The sequence below is a fragment of the Delphinus delphis genome, chromosome 8 (assembly GCF_949987515.2).
Source record: "Delphinus delphis chromosome 8, mDelDel1.2, whole genome shotgun sequence".
NCBI lineage: Eukaryota > Metazoa > Chordata > Mammalia > Artiodactyla > Delphinidae > Delphinus > Delphinus delphis.
The window spans coordinates 97,333,743-97,359,779 of NC_082690.1; the positions used below are offsets into that span (position 1 = coordinate 97,333,743).

General features: G+C 38.1%; 1 protein-coding gene and 1 pseudogene across 2 annotated transcripts in view; one reads left to right on the top strand and one right to left on the bottom strand.

Moving 5' to 3' along the window:
• Positions 1 to 26,037, top strand: part of CSTPP1 (centriolar satellite-associated tubulin polyglutamylase complex regulator 1) — a 188,290-nt gene that overhangs the window by 112,316 nt on the left and 49,937 nt on the right. The gene's annotated exons all lie outside the window — the stretch shown is intronic.
• LOC132430426 (U6 spliceosomal RNA) lies at positions 10,528 to 10,627 on the bottom strand (annotated as a pseudogene).

A 26,037-nucleotide genomic window follows, 5' to 3' on the forward strand; every position in this document is an offset into this window, starting at 1 on the left:
CTGTGGAACAGAATAAAGAAAAAAGAATGAAAAGAAATGAAGACAGCCTAAGAGACCTCTGGGACAACACTAAACGCAATAATATTTGCATTATAGGCGTCCCAGAAGGAGAAGAGAGAGAAAAAGGACCCAAGAAAATATTTGAAGAGATTATAGTCAAAAACTTCCCTAACATGGGAAAGGAAATAGCCACCCAAGTCCAGGAAGCACAGAGAGTCCCATACAGGATAAACCCAAGGAGAAACACACCAAGACGCATAGTAATTAAATTGGCAAAAACTAAAGACAAAGAAAAATTATTGAAAGCAGCAAGAGAAAAACAACAAATAACATACAAGGGGACTCCAATAAGGTTAACAGCTGATTGCTCAGCAGAAACTCTACAAACCAGAAGGGAGTGGCATAATATACTTAAAGTACTAAAAGGGAAGAACCTACAACCAAGATTACTTTACCCAGCAAGGATCTAATTCAGATTCGATGGAGAAATCAAAAGCTTTACAGACAAGCAAAAGCTAAGAGAATTCAGCACCACCAAACCAGCTCTACAACAAATGCTAAAGGACCTTCTCTAAGTAGGAAACACAAGAGAAGAAAAGGACCTACAAAAAGAAACACAAAACAATTAAGAAAATGGTCATAGGAACATACATATCGATAATTACCTTAAACGTGAATGGATTAAATGCTCCAACCAAAAGACACAGGCTTGCTGAATGGATACAAAAACAAGACCCATATATATGCTGTCTACAAGAGACCCACTTCAGACCTAGGGACACATACAGACTGAAAGTGAGGGGATGGAAAAAGATATTCCATGCAAAAGGAAATCAAAAGAAAGCTAGAGCAGCAATTCTCATATCAAACAAAATAGACTTTAAAATAAAGAATGTTACAAGAGACAAGGAAGGACACTACATAATGATCAAGGGATCAATGCAAGAAGAAGATATAACAATTATAAATATATACACACCCAACATAGGAGCACCTCAATACATAAGGCAACTGCTAACAGCTGTAAAGGAGGAAATCGACAGTAACACAATAATAGTGGGGGACTTTAACACCTCACTTACACCAATGGACAGATCATCCAAAATGAAAATAAATAAGGAAACAGAAGCTTTAAATGACACAATAGACCAGATAGATTTAATTGATATTTATAGGACATTCCAACCCAAAACAGATTACACTTTCTTCTCAAGTGCGCACGGAACATTCTCCAGGATAGATCACATCTTGGGTCACAAATCAAGCCTCAGCAAATTTAAGAAAATGAAATAATATCAAGCATCTTTTCTGACCACAATGCTATGAGATTAGAAATGAATTACAGGGGAAAAAACGTAAAAAACACAAACACATGCAGACTAAACAATACGTTACTAAATAACCAAGAGATCACTGAAGAAATCAAAGAGGAAGTTAAAAAATGCCTAGAGACAAATGGCAATGAAAACACGACGATCCAAAACCTATGGGATGCAGCAAAAGCAGTTCTAAGAGGGAAGTTTATAGCTATACAAGCCTACCTCAAGAAACAAGAAAAATCTCAAATAAACAATCTAACCTTACACCTAAAGGAACTAGAGAAAGAAGAACAAACAAAACCCAAAGTTAGCAGAAGGATAGAAATCATAACGATCAGAGCAGAAATAAATGAAATAGAAACAAAGAAAACAATAACAAAGATCAATAAAACTAAGAGCTGGTTCTTTCAGAAGATAAACCAAATTAATAAACCATTAGCCAGACTCATCAAGAAAAAGAGAGAGAGGACTCAAATCAATAAAATTAGAAATAAAAAAGGAGAAGTTACAACAGACACCACAGAAATACAAAGCATCCTAAGAGACTACGACAAGCAACTCTACGACAATAAAATGGACAACCTGGAAGAAACAGACAAATTCTTAGAAAGGTATAACCTTCTAAGACTGAACCAGGAAGAAATAGAAAATATGAACAGACCAATCAGAAGTAATGAAATTGAAACTGTGATTAAAAATCTTCCAAAAAACAAAAGTCCAGGACCAGATGGCTTTACAGGTGAGTTCTATCAAATATTTAGAGAAGACCTAACACCCATTCTTCTCAAACTCTTCCAAAAAGTTGCGGAGGAAGAAGCACTCCCAAACTCCACCATCACCCTGGTAACAAAACCAGGCAAAGATACTACAAAAAAAGAAAATTACAGACCAATATCACTGATGAATATAGATGCAAAAATCCTCAACATTATACTAGCAAAGAGACTCCAACAATACATTAAAAGGATCATACACCATGATCAAGTGAGATTTATCCCAGGGATGCAAGGATTCTTCAATATACACAGATCAATCAATGTGATACACCATATTAACAAATTGAAGAATAAAAACCATATGATCATCTCAATAGATGCAGTAAAAGCTTTTGACAAAATTCAACACCCGTTTATGATAAAAAAAAAAACTCCAGTTGGGCTTCCCTGGTGGCGCAGTGGTTGAGAGTCTGCCTGCCGATGCAGGGGACATGAGTTTGTGCCCTGGTCCAGGAAGATCCCACATGCCACGGAGCGGCTGGGCCCGTGAGCCATGGCCGCTGAGCCTGCGCGTCTGGAGCCTGTGCTCCGCAACGGGAGAGCCCACAACAGTGAGAGGCCCGCGTACCACAAGAAAAGAAAAAAAAACTCTCCAGAAAGTGGGCATAAAGGGAACCTACCTCAACATAATAAAGGCCATATACAACAAACCCACAGCAAACATCATTCTCAATGTTGAAAAACTGAAAGCATTTCCTCTAAGATCAGGAACAAGACAAGGATGTCCACTCTCACCACTATTATTCAACATACTTTTAGAAATCCTGGCCACGGCAATCAGAGAAGAAAAAGAAATAAAAGGGATACAAATTGGAAAAGAAGAAGTAAAACTGTCACTGTTGGCAGATGACATGATACTATACATAGAGAATCCTAAAGATGCTGCCAGAAAACTACTAGAGCTAATCAATGAATTTGGTAAAGTTGCAAGATACAAAATTAATGCACAGAAATCTCTTGCATTCCTATACACTAATGATGAAAAATCTGAAAGAGAAATTAAGGAAACACTCCCATTTACCACTGCAACAAAAAGAATAAAATACCTAGGAATAAACATACCTAGGGAGACAAAAGACCTGTATGCAGAAAACTATAAGACACTGATGAAAGAAATTAAAGATGATACCAACAGATGGAGAGATATACTATGTTCTTGGATTGGAAGAATCAACATTGTGAAAATGACTATACTACTCAAAGCAATCTACAGATTCAATGGAATCCCTATCAAATTACCAGTGGCATTTTTTACAGAACTAGAACAAAAAAATCTTAAAATCTGTATGGAGACACAAAAGACCCTGAATAGCCAAAGCAGTCTTGAGGGAAAAAAACGGAGCTGGAGGAATCAGACTCCATGACTTCAGACTATACTACAAAGTTACAGTAATCAAGACAATATGGTACTGGCACAAAAACAGAAACATAGATCAATGGAACAAGATAGAAAGCCCAGAGATAAACACACACACATATGGTCACCTTATCTTTGATAAAGGAGGCAAGAATATACAGTGGAGAAAAGACAGCCTCTTCAGTAAGTGGTGCTGGGAAAACTGGACAGCTACATGTAAAAGTATGAAATTAGAACACTCCCTAACACCATACACAAAAATAAACTCAAAATGGATTAAAGACCTAAACGTAAGGCCAGACACTATCAGACTCTTAGAGGAAAACATAGGCAGAACACTCTATGATATAAATCACAGCAAGATGCTTTTTGACCCACCTCCTAGAGTAATGGAAATAAAAACAAAAATAAACAAATGGGACCTAATGAAACTTAAAAGCTTTTGAACAGCAAAGGAAACCATAAACAAGATGAAAAGACAGCCCTCAGAATGGGGGAAAATATTTGCTAATGAAGCAACTGACAAAGGATTAATCTCCAAAATTTACAATCAGCTCATGCAGCTCAATATCAAAAAAACAAACAACCCAATCCAAAAATGGGCAGAAGACCTAAATAGACATTTCTCCAAAGAAGATATACAGATTGCCAACAAACACATGAAAGAATGCTCAACATCATTAATCATTAGGGAAATGCAAATCAAAACTACAATGAGATATCATTTCACACCGGTCAGAATGGCCATCATCAAAAAATCTAGAAACAGTAAATGCCGGAGAGGGTGTGGAGAAAAGGGAACCCTCTTGCGCTGTTGGTGGGAATGTAAATTGATACAACCACTATGGAGAACAGTATGGAGGTTCCTTAAAAAACTAAAAATAGAACTACCATATGACCCAGCAAACCCACTGCTGGGCATATACCCTGAGAAAACCATAATTGAAAAAGAGTTATGTACCAAAATGTTCATTGCAGCTCTATTTACAATAGCCAAGACATGGAAGCAACCTAAGTGTCCATCAACAAATGAATGGATAAAGAAGATGTGGCACATATATACAATGGAGTATTACTCAGCCATAAAAAGAAACGAAATTGAGTTATTTGTAGTGAGGTGGATGGACCTAGAGTCTGTCATACAGAGTGAAGTAAATCAGAAAGAGAAAAACAAATACCATATGCTAACACATATCTATGGAATCTAAGGAAAAAAAAAAAAGTTCATGAAGAACCTAGGGGCAAGATGGGAATAAAGACACAGACCTACTAGAGAATGGACTTGAGGATATGGGGAGGGGGAAGGGTAAGCTGTGACAAAGTGAGAGAGTGGCATGGACATATATACACTACCAAACATAAAATAGATAGCTAGTGGGAAGCAGCCACATAGCACAGGGAGATCAGCTCAGTGCTATGTGACCACCTAGAGGGGTGGTATAGGGAGGGTGGGAGGGAGGGAGACGCAAGAGGGAGGAGATATGGGAACATATGTATATGTATAACTGATTCACTTTGTTATAAAGCAGAAACTAACACACCATTGTTAAGCAATTATACTCCAATAAAGATGTTAAAAAAAAAACAAGACACATGCACCCCAGTGTTCATTGAAGCACTGTTTACAATAGCCAGGTCATGGAAGCATCCTAAATGCCCATCGACAGACGAATGGGTAAAGAAGATGTGGGACATATATACAATGGAATATTACTCAGCCATAAAAAGGAATGAAACTGGTCATTTGTTGAGACGTGGATGGATCTAGAGACTGTCATACAAAGTGAAGGAAGTCAGAAAGAGGAAAACAAATATCATATATTAACGCATATATGTGGAACCTAGAAAAATGGTACAGATGAACAGGTTTGCAGGGCAGAAATTGAGACAGAGATATAGAGAACAAACGTATGGGCAACAAGGGGGGAAAGTGACAGGGGGCTGGGCCGGGGGGTGGTGTGATGAATTGGGCTATTGGGATTGACATGTATACACTGATGTGTATAAAACTGATGACAAGAACCTACTGTATAAAAAAATAAATAAAATACAATTCAAAAAAAAAGAAAAATAATAGAGTAGTAGCTCTTCCAGATATTAGAAATTATTATAAGGCTATAATAATTCTACTAATAATTACTAAAACAAAACACTTACTCTGTGCCAGGTACTGTTTTAAGCACTTTCACTATAATAATTCATTTAATCTTCACACCAGCTCATTGAGATTAACTTGCTCAAGCTCACAAAGTTAATAAGTGGCAGAGGTTGAATTTAAACTCAGGTACTCTGGCTCCAGTGTACATGCTCTTCATCACCATGCTATACAAACATTCATTACAGGAACATGAATAGATAAGTAAAAATCAATGGACCAGAATGAGAAGCCTAGAAATTGACCCAAATATGAAAATGGAGTTAACCTGCGTTGGGGGAGGGAGGACCTTTTAAATCAATGAGCATAACTGGTAGCCATCTTTTAAAAATAAAGGGATTCCTTCCTCACACCTTACATGAAAATAAATTCCAGATGGATCAAAAATTTCAGTGTAAAAAAAATGAAACCATAAACATACTCAAAGAAACCACAAGAAAGTGTTTTTATAGTTCAACAGAAAGCAAAGCCTTTCTTAATATGACTGAGAACATCAAAGCCATAAAAGAAAAGATTGATACATTTCATTAGATAAAAAGGATGAAAAATCTGCTTGACAAAAAAATCCTATAAATAAGGATAAAAGATTAACAACAAACGAGAAATATTTGCAACGAATATCACAGGTGAAGGGCTAATTTCCTTACATATGGAGTTCCTAAAACAATAATAAAAATAATAAAAACTCAGTAGAAAACTGAATGAAGGAAACGAACAGAAAATTGAAGCAAAAGATTGTATAAACTGTTCTTAAAAATACTTTTTTAACAGTAGCTTGATTGAGATATAATTCACATGACATACAGTTCACTTACTTAAAGCATGCAATTCAGTGGTTTTTAGTATATTCAGAGTTGTGCAACTATTACCACAATCAATTTTATTTTATTTTTTATTTTTAAAAATTTTTAAATTTTATTTTTATATACAGCAAGTTCTTATTAGTTATCCATTTCATACATATTAGTGTATATATGTCAATCCCAATTGCTCAGTTCATCCCACCACCATCCCCATCCCCTGCCACTTTCCCCCTTGGTGTCCATGTTTGTTCTCTATGTCTGTGTGTCTATTTCTGCCCTGCAAACTGATTCATCTGTACCATTTTTCTAGGTTCCACACATATGCATTAATATACAATATTTGTTTTTCTCTTTCTGACTTACTTCACTCTATTTTTTTAAAGGATTAGATTTCTAAAAATAATTTGTATTTGTTTATTTATGGCCGCACCAAATGGCATGCGGGATCTTAGTTCCCCCACCAGGGATCGAACCTGTGCCCCCTGCAGTGGAAGCACGGAGCCCTAAACCCTGGACCACCAGGGAATTCCCACCACAATCGTTTTTAGAACATTTTTATCACCCACTCTCTGCCCCCACACACACAAAAAAAGTACTCAGCAGTAACTCTAATTACTAAATACTTACCCCTACTCTTTCCACTACTCACCCACCCACTTCCAGCCCTAGGCAACCACTAGTCTACTTTCTGTCTCTATGGATTTGCCTATTCTGGACATTTCATGTAGATGGAGCCATACAATATGTGGGCTTCTTTGTCTGGTTTCTTTCACTTAGAATAATGTTTTCAAGGTTCATCCATGTTGTAGAATGTATCATATCCATACCATATTTCTTTTTTATGGCCAAATAATATTTCATTGTATGGATATTCAATGGCTATTTATCCACTCATCTACTGACAGACATTTGGGTTGTTTCTACTTTTTTGGCTCTTATGAGTAATACTGCGACAAACATTTGTGTAGAAATTTTTGTGTGAACATATGCTTTCACTTCTTTTGGGTATATACCTAGTAGTGGAATGCTGGATCATACAATAATTCTATGTTCAACTTTTTGAGGAACTGCCTGCCTACCTGCCTGCCTGCCAAAATGGCTGCACCATTTTACATTCCCACCAGTAATGTATGAGGGTTACCATTTCTCCAGATTCTTGCCACCACTTGTCTTTTTTTTTTTTTTAATATAGTTGACATACAGTGTTATGTTAGTTTCAGGAGTACTACATAGTGATTTGTCATTTGCATACATTATGAAGTAATCACCATTATAAGTCTAATATCCATCTGATCCCATACAAAGTTGTTACAGTATTATTGACCATATTCCTTATGCTGTGTGTTACATCCTTGTGGCTTGTTTATTTTATAACTGGAGGTTTGTACCTCTTAACCCACTTCACCTATTTTGTCCCCCCACCTTCCTGGCAGTGACCCATTTGTTCTCTGTGTCTATTGAGACTGTTTTCATTTTGTTTTGTGTGCTTGTTTGGTTTTCTTTTTTTTTTTTTTTGTAGATTCCACATATAAGCGAGATCATGTAGATCTCACTTTGTCTTTGTCTGACTTATTTCACTTAGCATAATTCCCCCTAGATTATCAATGTTGTTGCAAATGGCAAGATTTCTTTTTTGTGGCTAATATTCCATTATATATCTACACCACATCTTCTTTATCCATTCATCTATCAATAGACACTTAGGTTGCTTCCATATCTTGGATATTGTAAATAATGCTGCAGTGAACATTGGTGTGCATATATGTTTTTGAAATAGTGTTTTTGTTTTCTTTGGGTAAATACCCAGAAGTGAAATTGATGAATCATGTGGTAGTTCTATTTTTTTTTGAGGAAACTCCATACTGTTTTCCACAGTGGCTGCACCAATATACAAAACCACCAATAGTGCACAAGGTTTCCCTTTTCTCCACGTTTTTGTTGTCTTTTTGATGATAGCCATTCTGACAGGTGTGAGGTGATATCTCATTGTGGTTTTTACTTGCATTTCTCAAATGATTAGTGATGTTGCACATCTTTTCATCTGTCTGTTGGCCATCTGTGTGTCTTCTTTGGAAAAATGTCTATCTAGGTCCTTTGCCCGTTTTTTAATTGGATTATTTGGGTTTCTGCTATTGAGTTGTATGAGTTCCCCATATATATTGAATATTAACTCTTTATCAGATACATGATTTGCAAATATTTTCTCCCATTCCGTAGGTTGCATTTTCATTTTATTAATTCTTTCTTTTGCTGTGGAGAAGCTTTTTAGTTTGATGTAGTCTATTTTTTGCTTTTGTTGCTTGTGATTTTAGTGTCATATATCCAAAAACTTGTTGCCAAGACCAGTGTCAAAGAGCTTTTCCCTTATGCTTTCTTTTAAGAGTTTTATAATTTCAGTCTTACATTAGTCTTTAACCCATTTCAAGTTATTTTTGTGCATGGTGTAAGATAGAGGTCCAATTTCATTATTTTGCATGTGAGTATCCAGTTTTCCCAGAATCATTTATTGAAGAGACTATTCTTTCTTGGCTATCTTGTCAAATATTAGTTGATCATATATGTATGGGGTTTTTTCTGGGCTCTCGAGTTTGTACTGTTGCTCTGTCTGTTTTTATGCCAGTACCATACTCTTTTGATTACTTTAGCTTTGTAATATAGTTTGAAATCAGAATGTGTGATGCCTCCTGCTTTGCTCTTTCTTTTCAGGATTGCCTTAGCTCTTCAGGTTCTATTGTGGTTTCATATGAATTTTAAGATCCTTTTTTTTTTCTATTTCTGTGAAAAATGCCATTTGAATTTTTAAAGGGATTACATTGACTCTATGTTGGCTTTGGGTAGTATGAGCATTTTAACATTATTGATTCTTGCAGTTGGTGAACACAGATATCTTTGCCTTTGTTTGTGTCTTCAATTTCTTTCATCAAAGTCTTGCAGTTTTCAATGTACAGATCTTTCACCTTCTTGAATAAGTTTATTCCTAAGTATTTTATTGTTTTTGATGCTATTGTGAATGGGATTATTTTCTTTATTTCTTTTTCAGAGTTTGTTTTTAGTGTATAAAAATGCAACTGATTTTTGTATGTTGATTTTGTGTCCTGCAACCTTACTGGATTAAGTTATTAGTTCTAACAGTTTTTTGGATTGGATTGTAGTTTTTAGGATTTTCTATATGTAAGATCATATCATCTGCAAACAGAGACAGTTTTACTTCTTCCTTTCTGATTTTGATGCTTTTTATTTCTTTTTCTTGGCTAATTGCTGTGGTTAAAACTTCCAGTACTATGTTTAATAGAGGTGGTGAGAATCGGCACCCTTGTCTTGTTCCTGATCTTAGAGGGAGAGCTTTCACCCTTTCACCACTGAATATCTTGTTAACAGTGAACTTGTCATATACAGCCTTTATTTTGTTGAGGTGCATTCCTTCTGTATCCAAATTGTTCAGAGATTTTAATCATGAAAGGAGGCTGGGGCTTCCCTGGTGGCACAGTGGTTAAGAATCCGCCTGCCAATGCAGGGGACACAGGTTCAAGCCCTGGTCCGGGAAGATCCCACATACCGCGGAGCAACTAAGCCCGTGTGCCACAACCACTGAGCCTGCGCTCTGAGCCCATGAGCCACAACTACTGAGCTCACCCGCCACAACTACTAAAGCCCACACACCTGGAGCCTGAGCTCTGCAACAAGAGAAGCCACCATAATAAGCCCTTGCACCACAACAAATAGTAGACCCCGCTCGCCGCAACTAGAGAAAGCCCGCGAGCAAGCAAGGAAGACCCAACACAGCCAAAAATAAGTAAATTAAATAAATAAATTTAAAAAACAAAAAAGGAGGCTGAGTTTTGTGGATATATGTTTTTATTTCTCTTGGGTAAATATCTAAGGGTGAAATTGCTGACAAATTGTTTTCCAAATTGGTTGTACTGTTTTACACTTCTATCAGCAATATCTGAAAATTCCAGTTGTTACACATCCTTGCTAACATTTGGTGTTGCCAAGCTTCTTTTTTCCTCCAACTTTGAGATATAATTGACATATAACATTGTGTAGGTTTAAGGTGTACTATGTGATGATTTGATATATGTGTATGTTGTGAAGTAATTACCACAATGTTATTTTTTAAAATATAGACTGCTTCACAAATTTGTGTGTCATCCTTGCACAGGGGCCATGCTAATCTCTGTGCTGTGCCAATTTTTATACATGTGCTTCTGCAGCAAGCATAGTCTTTTTAAGTTTAGCTTTTCTAATGGGTATAAAGTAACCTTTCTAGTATCTTGTGGTTTTAATTTGAATTTTCATGATGACTAATGATGTTGAACACTTTTTTACTGCTTATTGACCATTTCCTCTGTGAAATGCCTCTTCAGATCTTTTGCCCATTTTTAATTTTAAAAAATTTTTTAAAAATTATTTTTTGATGTGGACAATTTTTAAAGTCTTTATTGAATTTATTACAATATTACTTCTGTTTTATGTTTTGGGTTTTGGGCCACGAGGCATGTGGGACCTTAGCTCCCCGACCAGGGATTGAACCCGTATCCCCTGCATTGTAAAGTGAAGTCCTAACCACTGGACCACCAGGGAAGTCCCTTGCCCAATTTTTAGTGGGTTGTTTATTTTAATCATTGAGCAGCAGTTCTTTATATACTCTGGATGCAAGTGAGATATGTGTATTGCAGATCTCTCTCCCATTCTTTGGCTTGTTTATTTATTTCCTTAGTGGAGTCTTTTATTGAGCAGAAGTTTTAAAAATCGATTTTTTCTTTTATGGTTAGGCTTCTGGGTCTGCTCTAAAAAAATCTTTGCCTACACTAAGTTTGTAACAGTATTACTCTACATTTTCTTCTAAAAGCATTAGAAATTTAGCTTTTATGCTTAGGTATATAGTCCATCTTGAACTAATTTTTGTGTGTGGTTTGAAGTTGAGGTCAGGGTTTTGTTTTGTTTTTTTCCATATGGATAGCTAGCTGTTTGTTCCAGCACCACTCTTTGAAAGACTTCACCTTTCCCACTTAATTGTTTTGGTTCCTTTGTAAAAGAAATCAGTTGATTACATAAGTGTGGGTGTATTTCTGGATTCTCTGTTTTGTTCCATTGATCTATTTGTTGAATGTTAGTCTTGATTACTTTACCTTTATAGAAAGGTAGTGTATGCCCTTCAACTTTTGCATTTTCACGATTGTTTTGGTCATTAGAGGTCCCTTGAATTTCCATATAACTTTTAGAATAAATGTCAATTTCTACACACAAAAGAAAGCCTAACAAGAATTTGATTGACATATCCATTGAAAAGCATTTCTAAGTTTGTGGTTGATTTTCGGCTGTGGCTTATTGTGATATTACGATTGATTTTTTTTTTTTCAATTTCGGTTTGGTCAGATTTTGTTTGGGGATTTTTCTCTAGAAATAACCTAAGGAAGGAAGTATTAGGAGATCTGAATGAAAGAAGAGGCATACTGTATTGTGTTCCAGGTTCAGATTCAAAACTGTAAAGAATTAATTCTACCTAAAATAAAGTTATTAATTCACTACAAAAAAAAAGAATTTGATTGAGATATGAAGAATCTGTAGATCAATTTGGGGAGAATTGTTATCTTTGCAATATTGACTCTTCCAATCCATGAACACAGTAAATTTTTTCTTAGGTCTTCTTTAATGTCTCTCAGCAATACTTTATAGTGTTTAATATACAGATCTTACACATTTTATTAAATTTATCTATATATTTCATGTTTTGTGCTACTATTTTAAATAGCGTTATTTTTTTCAAAGTTTTAAATTTTATTTAATTTTTTTATTTTATTTTATGTTATTTTTGGCTGCATTGGGTCTTCATTGCTGCACGAGGGCTTTCTCTAGTTGCAGCGAGCAAGGGCTACTCTTTATTGCAGTGCGCGGGCTTCTCATTGGGGTGGCTTCTCTCATTGTAGAGCATGGGCTCTAGGACCGTGGGCTTCAGTAGTTGTGGCACACGGGCTCAGTAGTTGTGGTGCGTGGGCTTAGTTGCTCCGTGGCACATGGGATTTTCCCGGACCAGGGCTCGAACCTGTGTCCCCTGCATTGGCAGGCAGATTCTTAACCACTGCACTACCAGGTAAGCCCAATAATGTTTTCTTTTCTCTAGCTTACTTTATTGTGAGAATACAGTATATAATAATATAACATACAAAATATGTGTTAATTGACTGTTTATGTTATCAGTAAGGCTTCAGGTCAATAGTAGGCTATTAGTAGTTAAGTTTTGGGGGAGTCAGAAGTTATAGGCAGATTTTCAACTGCGTGGGGGGCTGGTTCCCCTAAGCCCTGCATTGTTCAAAGATCAACTACATATACAAATGAATGTTTGTATTTATATTGTATTAAATTAAAGGGAAAATAAGAGACTAGGAACACTGAGAATTGTGACAAAATACTGAAGACAATATAAAAAGTCTTCCTTTTAAAAAAATTGCATCAGAGCAAAAAAGAACAATGAAGACTAGGTGGGTGGTATAATATTAATGAATGAAAGTGAGAAAGCAAAACCTCTTATTTTGATTTAGTCTTCTCAGTCAAAGAGGATGCTCTTTGGACTGGAAAAGATAAAATAAACACTGGTTCCAGAGAATGAAATCAAATATAGCTGAGATTATAAGAGATCACGTAACTGCTTTTAATGAGCTCAAGTTTCTGGGCCTAATTTACATTCTGAGGTGCTAAGGCCCAGTCGATAAACTGGCTGAACCACTGCTGGCAGTCTTTGAGAAAGCAGAAAGTGTGCATGTTGTGTGGAGGGGGTGGGGGGATGGGCAGAGGGAGGGTGGCATGGCAGGTGGAGAGGAGAAGTTCCAGAAGATTGGAGTCAGAAGGTCATTTCAGCAGACTGAAGGCTGATGACCTTGCCATTCATCTTGGGTGATATTCTTCAACTATTTCTAAAAAGAATTAAAAAAATAAATAAATTGTAGGTATGTAGAAAAGGAAGTTGTAGTCACTGTAAGCCTATCAGAGTTTATTGAAAAAGAAGGGGGTGGGAGGGGATGAGGGAAGGAGGAAGGGGTGGAGAGAAGAGATGAGTAGAGTAGAGAAGAAAAGGAAAAGAAAAAGAGCCCAGGCTTGGTGGGTAAAGAAGGCCCGATTTCAACCCCAGGTTTCACTTCTTAGTAAAATGACATTAGGCAAATTATTTATCTCTATAAGCCAAATTTCCTTATTGGTAAAACAAATAATAAGAGAACCTACTTCATAGGGTAGTCCTGAGTTGTAAATCAAATAATGTGTGTAAAGCACTTATTTATCAAAATCAGTGATGATTGTGATGGGAGTGATAAAAGATGAATGGTGGTAATGGCAATAATCCTGAAGGAGGAGCAAGTGAAATAGTTAATGCAAACTTATTCTGTTTTTGAAGGCATTACCAGACAGATTGGGAGAAAGCTGTACTTAGTTTTAGCTATACTTATCGTAAAATTATTCTAATATTTAGCTACATTTATTGTATTTGTATAGTTTAATTGGGTTTCAACAAGACCTTGACAACATCTCCATGATATCCTTGTGAAGAAGCAGAAAGAATACAGGCTGGTTGAACAACATATAGCTGGTTGAACAGTCGTATCAAAATGTGCTAATTAATGAATTCATGTCATGCTGAAGGGAATAGTCCAGAAGTATGATTCTGGACTATTCTTTAGCCTATCTTTTTTTCCTAATCCATTATTTGCATGAAAGCATTGATAGCAGGTTAATCAAAGGTGGGAGAGGTAGCTAATAAGCTGCCTGAAAGAAACAGGGCCTGAAAAGCCATAGTATAATATAGTACAGAGAATATAGGCTTGGTGTCATGGGTCTACCATTACTTGCTTATGACCTTGAATAAATTATTTAACCACCTGAGCCTTTGCTTTCTAATTTGCATGAAGATAATACCACCTATTCCATGGTGGTTGTGGGAATAAAAAAGATAATATATGTGTACTAGTTAAATATATATGTATTAGTTATCTATCAGTGTATAATAAATTACCCCAAAACGTGGAGGCTTAAAGCAATAAATACGTATGTCACACAGGTCCGGAGGGTCAGGAATCCAGGAGCAGCTCACTTAGGTGGTTCTGGCTCAAGGTCCCTCATAAGGTAGAAATCAAGATTTGGGTCGGGGCTGCAGCCACCTGAAGGCTTGAATAGGACTGGGAGGTCTGCTTCTAAACTCACTCATATCACTGTTGGCAGGAGGCCTCAGTTCTTCATCATAAGTTCCTCATGATATGGTAGTGGCTTCCCCAGAAAAAGTGATCTCAGAGAGAGAGCAAACAGGAAGCATCAGTACCTTTTATGACCGAGTCTGTGAAGTCACCTACTGTCACTTTTATTTTATTCTGTTCTTTAGAAGTGAATCAGTAAGTTTAACCCATACTCAAGGGGAAGGGAGGGGAGTATCATAGAATTTTGTGGACCTTAAAACCACCACATTATACAAAGTACTCTGTATCGCGCTTAGCACGCAGCAGGTACTCCATAAATGGCAGTTGCTTTTATATTGTTACTAATATACACCTCATACACATGGTCCTTACTATAAAGCTATTGTGCGCAGGACAAGAAAAACTCATGGTTTTTTAGATTCCTGGAAAATACAGAGAAGGAAGCACCATATATCACAATATTCATTATATCTGTTTTGTAAACTAAAATGAATGAACCATTTTTGTACAGCATATATTGCATTAAGAACATAACTGATAAAAAAAAATTTAACACTTAGTAGGCATACTTAAAATGTAGAGTCAGCCTGCAAATACCAGTGACACGGAGAGTTTGAATGACAGTTAATCCAAAAATTGATTTTGTTTGGTTTTGTTAAGATAAAATATAAACACCTATATTTATATTTAACAAATATGAGAAGTCTTAAAATTTTAACTGTGTAGTACATCAACTTGTATGAGTCCTGCTCTCCTTTCCATCTAGAAATGGGCCACAGCAAAGACTGAGAGGCCCCAGTCTGCAGCAAAGATAAGAAGACTTGCTAGTTCACACACCCTCCCTGAGGGCAAGGAGTAATTTAGGGGGGAATTAAACCAACAAACAAAAAAGTGTATCAACAAAGGGCTCAGTTAAGCCAGAGAGTTGATGTTGACAGTAAAAATTTAGAAACAAGAATTAATATGGCTAAATCAGTGGGTAACCTAGAGTTCCTCTGTTTATATATACATACGGATACATAGTATCCATACAGCCTCAAGGATTGTCTAAAGTTCTTTGTAAACAAAAGCATGAGATCTCTTGAACCCCAGGTGGACAGAGTAATTCACTGGGCCACTTTTGTAAGGTAAGATCATTAAATTGAAGATATTGTCACACCCTAAACTGGTTCATTTACTAGTGTTTTGATTTGTATTAATCATTAGACAGATCCTCAGGCTAATGTCTGATGTGGTAGAAGGCTACTTAGCAACTCACCAACATAGCAATCAAACTTCCTAGTCACTGATTTGAAAGTAAGTAAAAATGGCCCCTGAGGAGCCAGTGTTTACAGAGTTTATATGTGTCTTTGTAGGAGAGGCAGAAAGTCTCCCAAGAGTTTGACAGAGAATCCGTTTACTTATAAATGCATAACCTTCAAGTACTGATCAGTTCAGCAGCAGCAGATAAAAAAGTAGTGAGGAGGGTCTAAAGTGTTGCCTTAACCACACACTGACAGTGGGGATAAATGTTATCAAAAAAGAAAGTCACTAGAGAACCAGTGAAGAGAAAATCCATATTAAAGACAAACAAGAGAAAATCCATATTTAAAACAAGCAAACAGTATTTTAAGGTCATTAACCATATAGGGGACATGTAAAGGCTTTATTAATCTTTTTGCTCATCGAGGGTATCTTTCTATTATGGCCAGGGCAGTAAGCAATAGTCATAATGTTGAACCAGAGTTGATAAACAAAAGGTTACTTGTGTTTATTATCATCTTTTTAGTAAGCCAAGGAAGTCTGTGATACAGTTAGAGATAAGATATGTTTAAAAAATTTTTTTTAAGTTTTGACACTTGAGTAAGCTTTACTTATTGACTTATATAGAATGCACATAGAAGAAGGGGTCACTAGAGGCCTCTGGAAAAACTGTGTACTGATTCAGCCTCATGAGGGTCGCACAGCCTGTTCTGTGAATAATAAAATAATTATAATAGTAGGCATCATTTAATGAGCACTCACCATGTGTCAAGAACTGTGTTAAATCTTTTTTTTTTTTTTTTTAACATCTTTATTGGGGTATAATTACTTTACAATGGTGTGTTAGTTTCTGCTTTATAACAAAGTGAATCAGTTATACATATACATATGTTCCCATATCTCTTCCCTCTTGCGTCTCCCTCCCTCCCACCCTCCCTATCCCACCCCTCCAGGCTGTCACAGAGCACCGAGCCAATATCCCCGTGCCATGCGGCTGCTTCCCTCTAGCTATCTACCTTACTACGTTTGTTAGTGTGTATATGTCCATGACTCTCTCTCGCCCCGTCACAGCTCACCCTTCCCCCTCCCCATAACCTCAAGTCCGTTCTCTAGGAGGTCTGCGTCTTTATTCCTGCCTTACCCCTAGGTTCTTCATGACATTTTTTTTTTTTCTTAAATTCCATATATATGTGTTAGCATACTGTATTTGTCTTTTTCGTTCTGACTTACTTCACTGTGTATGACAGACTCTAGGTCTATCCACCTCATTACAAATAGCTCAATTTCGTTTCTTTTTATGGCTGAGTAATATTCCATTGTATATATGTGCCACATCTTCTTTATCCATTCATCCGATGATGGGCACTTAGGTTGTTTCCATCTCTGGGCTATTGTAAATAGAGCTGCGATGAACATTTTGGTACATGACTCTTTTTGAATTTCGGTTTTCTCAGGGTATATGCCCAGTAGTGGGATTGCTGGGTCATATGGTAGTTCTATTTGTAGTTTTTTAAGGAACCTCCATACTGTTCTCCATAGTGGCTGAACCAATTCACATTCCCACCAGCAGTGCAAGAGGGTTCCCTTTTCTCCACACCCTCTCCAGCATTTATTGTTTCTAGATTTATTGATGATGGCCATTCTGACTGGTGTGAGATGATATCTCATTGTAGTTTTGATTTGCATTTCTCTAATGATTAATGATGTTGAGCATTCTTTCATGTGTTTGTTGGCAGTCTGTATATCTTCTTTGGAGAAATGTCTATTTAGGTCTTCTGCCCATTTTTGGATTGGGTTGTTTGTTTTTTTGTTGTTGAGCTGCATGAGCTGCTTGTAAATTTTGGAGATTAATCCTTTGTCAGTTGCTTCATTTGCAAATATTTTCTCCCATTCTGAGGGTTGTCTTTTGGTCTTGTTTATGGTTTCCTTTGCTGTGCAAAAGCTTTGAAGTTTCATTAGGTCCCATTTGTTTATTTTTGTTTTTATTTCCATTACTCTAGGGGGTGGGTCAGAAAGAATCTTGCTGTGATTTATGTCATAGAGTGTTCTGCCTATGTTTTCCTCTAATAGTGTGTTAAATCTTTACATGCATTATAATATTGAATCTTCTCAACCACCATTTAAGTATTATTATTATCTCCATTTTAAAGATGAGGAAATAGAGGTATAGCAGTTAAATAATTAGTGCAACAGAATCAAACCAAGGTCTGAATACATCCATTCGGGTTTCCCAGCTCAGTCTAAGTGTTTTATGGTGATGAGAAATATCCTTTCTGAGGAGGAATGACATTGTGCCTCCTAATTTATTTTCAAAGAATGAATGAAGATTCCCTCCTTTATTTCTTTTTTTTTTTTAATAAATTTTTATTTATGTGTTGATTTTTGGCTGCGTTGGGTCTTCGTTGCTGCGTGTGGGCTTTCTCTAGTTGTGGCGAGCGGGGGCTACTCTTCATTGTGGTGCGCGGGCTTCTCATTGCAGTGCTTCTCTTGTTGCAGTGCATGGGCTCTAGGCGCGCGGGCTTCAGTAGTTGTAGCACTCGGGCTCAGTAGTTGTGGTTCGCGGCTGTAGAACGCAGGCTCAGTAGTTGTGGCGCACGGGCTTAGTTGCTCCGCGGCATGTGGGATCTTCCTGGACCAGGGCTTGAACCTGTGTCCCCTGCATTGGCAGGCGGATTCTTAACCACTGCACCACCAGGTAAGTCCCAGCCTCCTTTATTTCTTACTTATTCATGTGACCCTTTATTTTCTCTCACTCTGTGGTAGGCTGAATAATGGCACCCAAAGAGACCCAGATCCTAATCCCTGGAACCTGTGAATGTTATCTTATATGACAAGAAGAACTTTGCAGATATGATTAAGTTAAGGATCTTGAGATGGGGGAGATTTTCCTGGATTATCCAGGTGGACCTAAATGTAATCACAGGTATCCTTATAAGAGGCAGACTGTGGGAGACTTTCATGACAGAAGAGGAAGAAGGCAATGTGAAAGCTGGAAGCAGTGGACAAGGGAAGGTGATGTGATGCGGGGCCACAAGCCAAGTAGTGAGGACAGCCTCTAGTCGATTGCGAAGCCAAAGAAATAGATTCTCCCCGGATCTGCAGAAGGAATCGGCCACTGACACCTTGATGTTAGCCTGTTAACACTCACTTTGGACTTAACGGCCTCCAGAACTATAGGAGAATACATTTCAGTAATTTCAAGCCACCAAGTTTGTGGTAATTTGTTAAAGCAACCATAAGATTCTAATACACACCCCATATTACTGGCTTCACGGTTTATTTCCTTCGCACTTTGTCCATATATTTTTCCTACACTTTGCAATTATTATATTACTTTTCTGAATTCAGTTATAAAAGCATTATTTCAGGTCAGGTTTGAGGAGTGTTGAGAGTTTAGCTAAGCTACTCCATGCTTTTGCTGCCTTGCAATCCATTTTGTTTGGCCTGCAGAGACCTTAAAATGATACCAGCTTCCTCAGCAAGTGCATGCCTTAGATAACAGCCTGCAAAGTCACAAACAAATATAAGTTCCTGATATGACTTTACCACTAGCAGTCTCCCCTGCCTCCCAGGGCTTTCACCTTGTCCCTTAGATAAGACCCCCATGGGAGCTTACCAAAAGCCCACTCTTTTGGTTTGAATTGACCAATCCGGCCTTAGCCCAGGAACCCCAAAGTTCTCCACCCACAGACCCTAATAAAGCCTTGTTGCCCCAGGTCCTGTCACTCTCTGTCTTCACTCGGCCTTGACCTCCCCGTGTGGCCCCTTGAGGTATGCTTTGTGCTTCCTCCAGGACCTGTCCGTAATAAACATCTCTATTTCAGTTTCTCTTGTGGTCTGTTGCTGAACAAGATAATATCTGGTACCCTATGCTCCACTTAAGAAATGTTGATTTGGGCTTCCCTGGTGGCGCAGTGGTTGAGAGTCCGCCTGCCGATGCAGGGGACACGGGTTCGTGCCCCGGTCTGGGAAGATCCCACATGCCGCGGAGCGGCTGGGCCTTTGAGCCATGGCCACTGAGCCTGCGCGTCCGGAGCCTGTGCTCCGCAACGGGAGAGGCCACAACAGTGAGAGGCCCGTGTATGGCCCAGGCAGTCCAGTGGTTAGGACTCTGTGCTTCCACTGCAGGGGGCTCAGGTTTGATCCCTGGTTGGTGAGGGGGGGACTAAGATCCCACAATCTGCAAGGTGCACCCCCCCCAAAAAAAAGAGGCATAATGACAAGCAACTTAACAGTAAGACTACAAGAGACTTAAATTGAGTATTGGGCAACAGGATGATGTGACTGTCATGAACCTAAATTAGCCTTAGATTAATACAAGAATAATAGAGGCTATAAGGAGAAGATGATTGTTTTGCTCTATTTATTAATTTTTCATTCAACAAGTATTTATTGAGTGCCTACTGTATCCCAAGAACTAGTTTATAGATTGTTGAAGGTCATCTTTTTTAACCGTGCAGTAAAAAATAGAGATAGTCACAGTTTCATTTTGGAATAAAGGAAGGTAATTATCACAGAAATAAAACTATTGTGTTATTTGGAGATATTTTTGTTTTACTGATTGATTTAAAATTGCTTCTTTTGAGCTCATCACTCTAATTAGAGAAATAAATTCCTGACCGGGAAATGGCCTACCGAGGGCATAGTCAAGACAAAGTGCAACAATCATTGCATCTTTTTCCTGAAAGAACTTTCCCATGATTGTTTAATTCAGCCTGAAGAGCCTTTTGTGACACTTAAAAATCACTGAGGGGGAAAAAAAGGGACTGAGCTGGGTCAGTTTTGCAAAGGACGTAAGGGGTGAGTCTTGTTTCACTTGCCAGTATTAAGACAGGATTTCATCTATGAACTTTGTTTCTTGTCCAACTCCAGTTTCCACAGGTTTCCGTTTTCCTTTGCTCTCCAGTCAAAAGGAAAAATACTCACGTGATTATTAGGAATACTGGAGCAGTAAATTGTTTGCGGGACTTGAAACACCCTTTTTTCTCTCCCTTCAAAGCTTTAAATGATACTTGCTTCATTGAAGCTTACAGATTATTAAAAGCAGGCCTGACAGAGTGTTTAGCTTCCAGTAGAAAAAAATCTCTCTCAAACTAATCTTTGAGTCATGTAGAAGTTTTCCTTTTCTAATGTTAATGCTTTGGAGCATTCCAGCACCTTTTCAGTAACTGCTATACAGAAAACTCCTGTATCTTCCTTGAGCCAAAGATGAAACTGGTGTCACCTCTAACGATTGTTAGACTTCCTAGTCTTTTTCAAATATGTTATTATTTACCCATTCTGTTCTTTGCAAAGTAACTCCCAAGGACTAGTGTCCTGGAAAAACAGAAGTAACATAGTAGATTAGCAGTAGTTACGGGAACATTAAGAGTACCTTTGCAAACCTGAATTTCTTGCATCTTTGTGGCTTCAGTTTAGAGTAAATGTAGATGGACAGAGGTCAAGCTGTCTCCAATTTGACCCTTAGTTAACCTAAAAGCTATATAAAAAATATAAAAACTAAGGATACCCTACTTCCTGTTACTTACAGAGAAAGAAGCATAAAAGGGCCAGACTAACAAAAAAAGGAAATAACATTTGTTGAATGCCTACAGTGAGGTAGGCATTGTGACAGGCACTTTTTAAAGTTATAATTCCTACAGTATCACATTTAATCCTCATCACAATCTGCATGGTATTGTCTCTATATTATAGATAAGAAAACAGAGGCTCACAACTAATTTGTTCAAGGCCATACAATAAGTAGTGGAGAAAAGATTCGAAACAGTCTGTTTGGCTTCCAAGTTATGCCCTTTCCACTACCTCTTTCTTCCTACTTCTCTGACCAGTCCTCCTCAGTGTCTTTTAAAAAGTTACTCTCGGCAGTGGGAGGGGAGGTGGGCAAGAAAAAAAAAAAGTTACTCTCCTGTATTCGTCTTAAATGTTGGTATATCCCAGGGTTCCATTCTTGGCTCATTACTTTTCTCACTACACATGGTTACTGAGCAGTCTTGTCTCCTTTGACTTTTCCTACTACCTTAGGCAAATGACTTTCTAGTCCTGAACTGTCCCTGAGCACCAGACCCACACATGCAGTGTGCTCTCAGCCTCAGACATCACTACTGGTATGTCTGACAGTCACCGAATTTTCAGTATGTCAGAAACAGAACTCCTCACCTTCGCCCTTGAATCTGCCTCTCCTCGTGGGTTCCCCAAAATTATACTCTATCATTCTAGACTCCTCTTTTCCTCTCACATTCAGTCAGCTAAAAAGTCCCACTGTTCTCCCCTTCAAAACAGTTCCCGATTCCCGACCCTTCTTCTTGATTTCCCTTATCATTGCTCCGGTTCTCGCTTGAACCTTTGAAATTCTGCTCCCTTTACAGTCAAGTTATCTATATACGAAGAAAATCTGACTGTGCTGCTATTATTCTTCTTTTACTTGAAACCATTTAAAGGTGCCCGCACCATCTATAGAATGAAACACACAAGACTTTCTGTGACCTGATCTCTGCCTCTCTCTTCAGCCTTGTTTCCAGCAACTCCTTGCCTGAAAAGGTACTCTCCAATTATACTGAATTCAAGTACTGGTAGTTCCTCTCATCTCACATGTTGCTTGCCATGGGGATGCCTTTGTTGAGGCTCTGCCTGTAGCCCTGCCATCCCCATCTTTCCGCCTGGATAAACTCCCGCTTCAGTACACATCTCAGGTAGCACCTCCTCTAGAACACCTGCCCTCAGCAGCCCTCTACCTCAACCCACCAAGGAGGCTAAACCCTGTCCTCCCTGTCATTACTTTATCAAGATTGTTTTGAAATCAGTTTTTATCTTCTCTATTAGACTTTAAGTTCTTTGGGCACAAAGACCATAACTTATTGAATTTTTTAATCCTAGTGCCTAGCCTGGTACAGAGAGGGCTCTTAATGACTGTTTAACCTTAGTTAAACAACAGCATACTATCTCTCGAAAATGACTTCTGTATTGGCAGTTCAAACCATATCTTCCTCTGTGTAAAATAAATCTGACAACCGTTAAAACACAGGACATCAACCATAAAAAAAAAAAAAAAAAACCTGATTTAAAAATTGGCAAAGGACTCAATAGACATTTCTCCAAAGAAGATATGCAAATGATCAATAAGCCATGAATGAAATGAAAAGATGCTCAACATCACTAGTCATTAGGGAATGAAAATCAAAACTACAGTGAGGTACTACCTCACACCCATTAGGAGGGCTACTATTAAGAAAAGAAAAGAACAAGTGTTGGCAAGGATGTGGAGAAACTGGAACTGGAACCATTGTGCACTGTTGGTGCAAATGTACAACGGAACAGCTGCTATGGAAAACAGTATAGTGGTTCCTCAGAAAATTAAAAATAGAATTACCACCTCTGTGTACATATCCAAAGCAGAGTCTCAAAGAGATATTTGTACTCCCATGCCCATGGCAGCATTATTTACAATAGCTAAAACGTGGAAGTAACCAAAATGACTATCAGTGGATCAATGGATAAGCAAACAGTGGTACATACATATAATAGAATATCACTTACCTTAAAAGGAAGGAAATTCTGACACATGCTACAACATGGATGAACCTTGAGGACACCATGCTGAGTGAAATAAGCCAGTCACAAAAACACAAATACTGTAGGATTCCACTTATGTGAGGTACTTAGAGTAATCAAAACCATAAAGACAGAAGGTAGAATAGTGGTTGCCAGGGGCTGCGGGAATGGGAGGGTATTGTTTAATGGGTATAGAGTTTCAGTTTTGCAAGATAAAAAGAGTGCTGGAGTCGGATGGTGGTGATCGTTGCGTAACAGTGTGAATGTACTTAACATCAGTGAACTGTACGCTTAAAAATGGTTACGATGAATTTTTTGTTATGTGTATTTTACCACAATAAAAAAAATTGTAAAAAGCAAAAACAGGGCTTCCCTGGTGGCGCAGTGGTTGAGAGTCTGCCTGTCGATGCAGGGGACACGGGTTCGTGCCCCGGTCCGGGAAGATCCCCCGTGCCGCGGAGCGGCTGGGCCCGTGAGCCATGGCTGCTGAGCCTGCGCGTCCGGAGCCTGTGCTCCGCAACGGCAGAGGCCACAACAGTGAGAGGCCCGCGTATGGCAAAAATCAAAAACAAAAACAAAAGAAAACATAGGACAGAGGAATAGGTCTAAGGGTTAATAAGTTTCTTGAATTGGCACCATGGTGCCCCAATACAGACAGCATCCAGTTATCTCTTCATGATCCTTAGGGTCCAGTAGTTCCCAAATAGCCACTTTGGGGTATGGCTAGAGAATCTGTAACTTTAGCAAGCACTTCAGATGATTCTGATGAACAGACAAATTTGGGGAACTGCCTAAGCCACATTATTATAAAAGAATGATTGAAGAACGCTTTATCTGGATTTTTTTTTTTAAAAAAAGACATCATTTTTGGGCTTCCCTCGTGGCGCAGTGGTTGACAGTTCGCCTGCCGATGCAGGGGACACGGGTTCGTGCCCTGGTCCGGGAAGATCCCACATGCCGCGGAGCGGCTGGGCACATGAGCCATGGCTGCTGAGCCTGCGCGTCTGGAGCCTGTGCTCCGCAAGGGGAGAGGCCACAACAGTGAGAGGCCCGCGTACCGCAAGAAAAAAAAAAAAAAATCATTTTTTATTGTGGTAAAATATACATAATAAATTCACCATTTTAACCATTGATAAGTGTACAATTCAGTGCCATTAAGTACATTCACAGTATTGTGCAACCATCACCACTATCCATTTCCAGAACTTTTTCATCATCCCAAACTGAGACTGTACCCATCAACCAATAACTCCCTGCTTCTCCCTACCCCGCCCCCAGCCCCTAGTAACCTGTGGTCTACTTTCTTTTTCTGTGAATTTGCCTCTTCTAGGTACCTCATAAAAGTGGACAGATAACTGATTTTTAACCTAAGTTTAATTGCTTTCTTGCCTGGAGGCATGAGTGAGGGGAAGCAAACATTAATTGGGTGCCTTGACATGACAAGCCAAGGTCGCATTCAGATTTATTGGATTTATCTCAAGCAATAGAAAATTATATTTATAAACTTCGGTTTCATGAAGTCATGTAGATTCCTTTTATCCTAATTATTTTTATTGTGACTTATGTGTTCATTATAAAATCTATTCATTCAAGATGGTTACTGATTAGTTGGTGATATTTATCTGATTTTCTCTAAAAATTAATAAGCATCTTTCAGTTACATTGTTCTAAGATTTTTCTGTAATATCAAGGCCCAGCAGAAAAAAACAAGGGGAATATTACTATTAAAATTGTTCCAAAGTTCAAAAACAGAGGAATTAGGACTTTTTAAACTCTTTTTATAAAAGGCATCTACTTCAAACCATCAAAAATTTGAAATTTCAAGTCATCCGGTCCACAAGATTTAGTACTTGAATGCAGCCCTACTGGCTTCTTCTAGATATCCCAATGAAGCAAAGAACACCTTATGTGCTCAGCATACTACTCTGGGGAGAAAGTCTCTTCATCTTGTCCAGAGCAGGACTTCAGACATCTGTGCCAGAGGCCCAGGAAATAGCCACTACTTGGAATGTTTATTTTAACCATATTCCTCAAACTTTTAAGACCAAATATCTGTGACATACTCACGACCTTCACTGTTCCATAGTAACCTAATTATGTGTTTTGTGCAAAACTATGGAACTACCTGTTAATTACTTAAACCTTGCATTATAAAATTGCATTATAAAATTGCTTTTGATCTCTGTCCCCATGGGGTTGGACCACTGTATCGTGATAAATGGTTGGCCTAAGGTCTTCCTACACATTCCTGTTCTCCATTAAAAAAAAGAAAAAAGTATTCCAACTTCTAATTCTCAAACCTATAAGGGCCTTTCTGATAACCTACATCTATCACTGAAGTTGACCCTTGGATCCTATAATGCTCTTTGTTACAGACCTACTTTGCAACTTTGAGCGAATTACTTCTTGAACACTTAACTTTCCACACCACTGTTCATTGAGCATAAAACCAGGATAACAATACCACCTCTAGAAAAAGAGATTAGTGAGTCATTGGGTCTGTTTCCTTACTTATCTCTGGATGGGAAAATGCCTTCTTACTTTTCCTTCTGAATTCTCCCTTTGGTACCTGGCCCAAATGAAGAATTGTTCTTCTTGGCAGCATCTGTGGCTACCAAGAGGGACTTTACCCGCACTGCCTTTGAAGTGGTGGA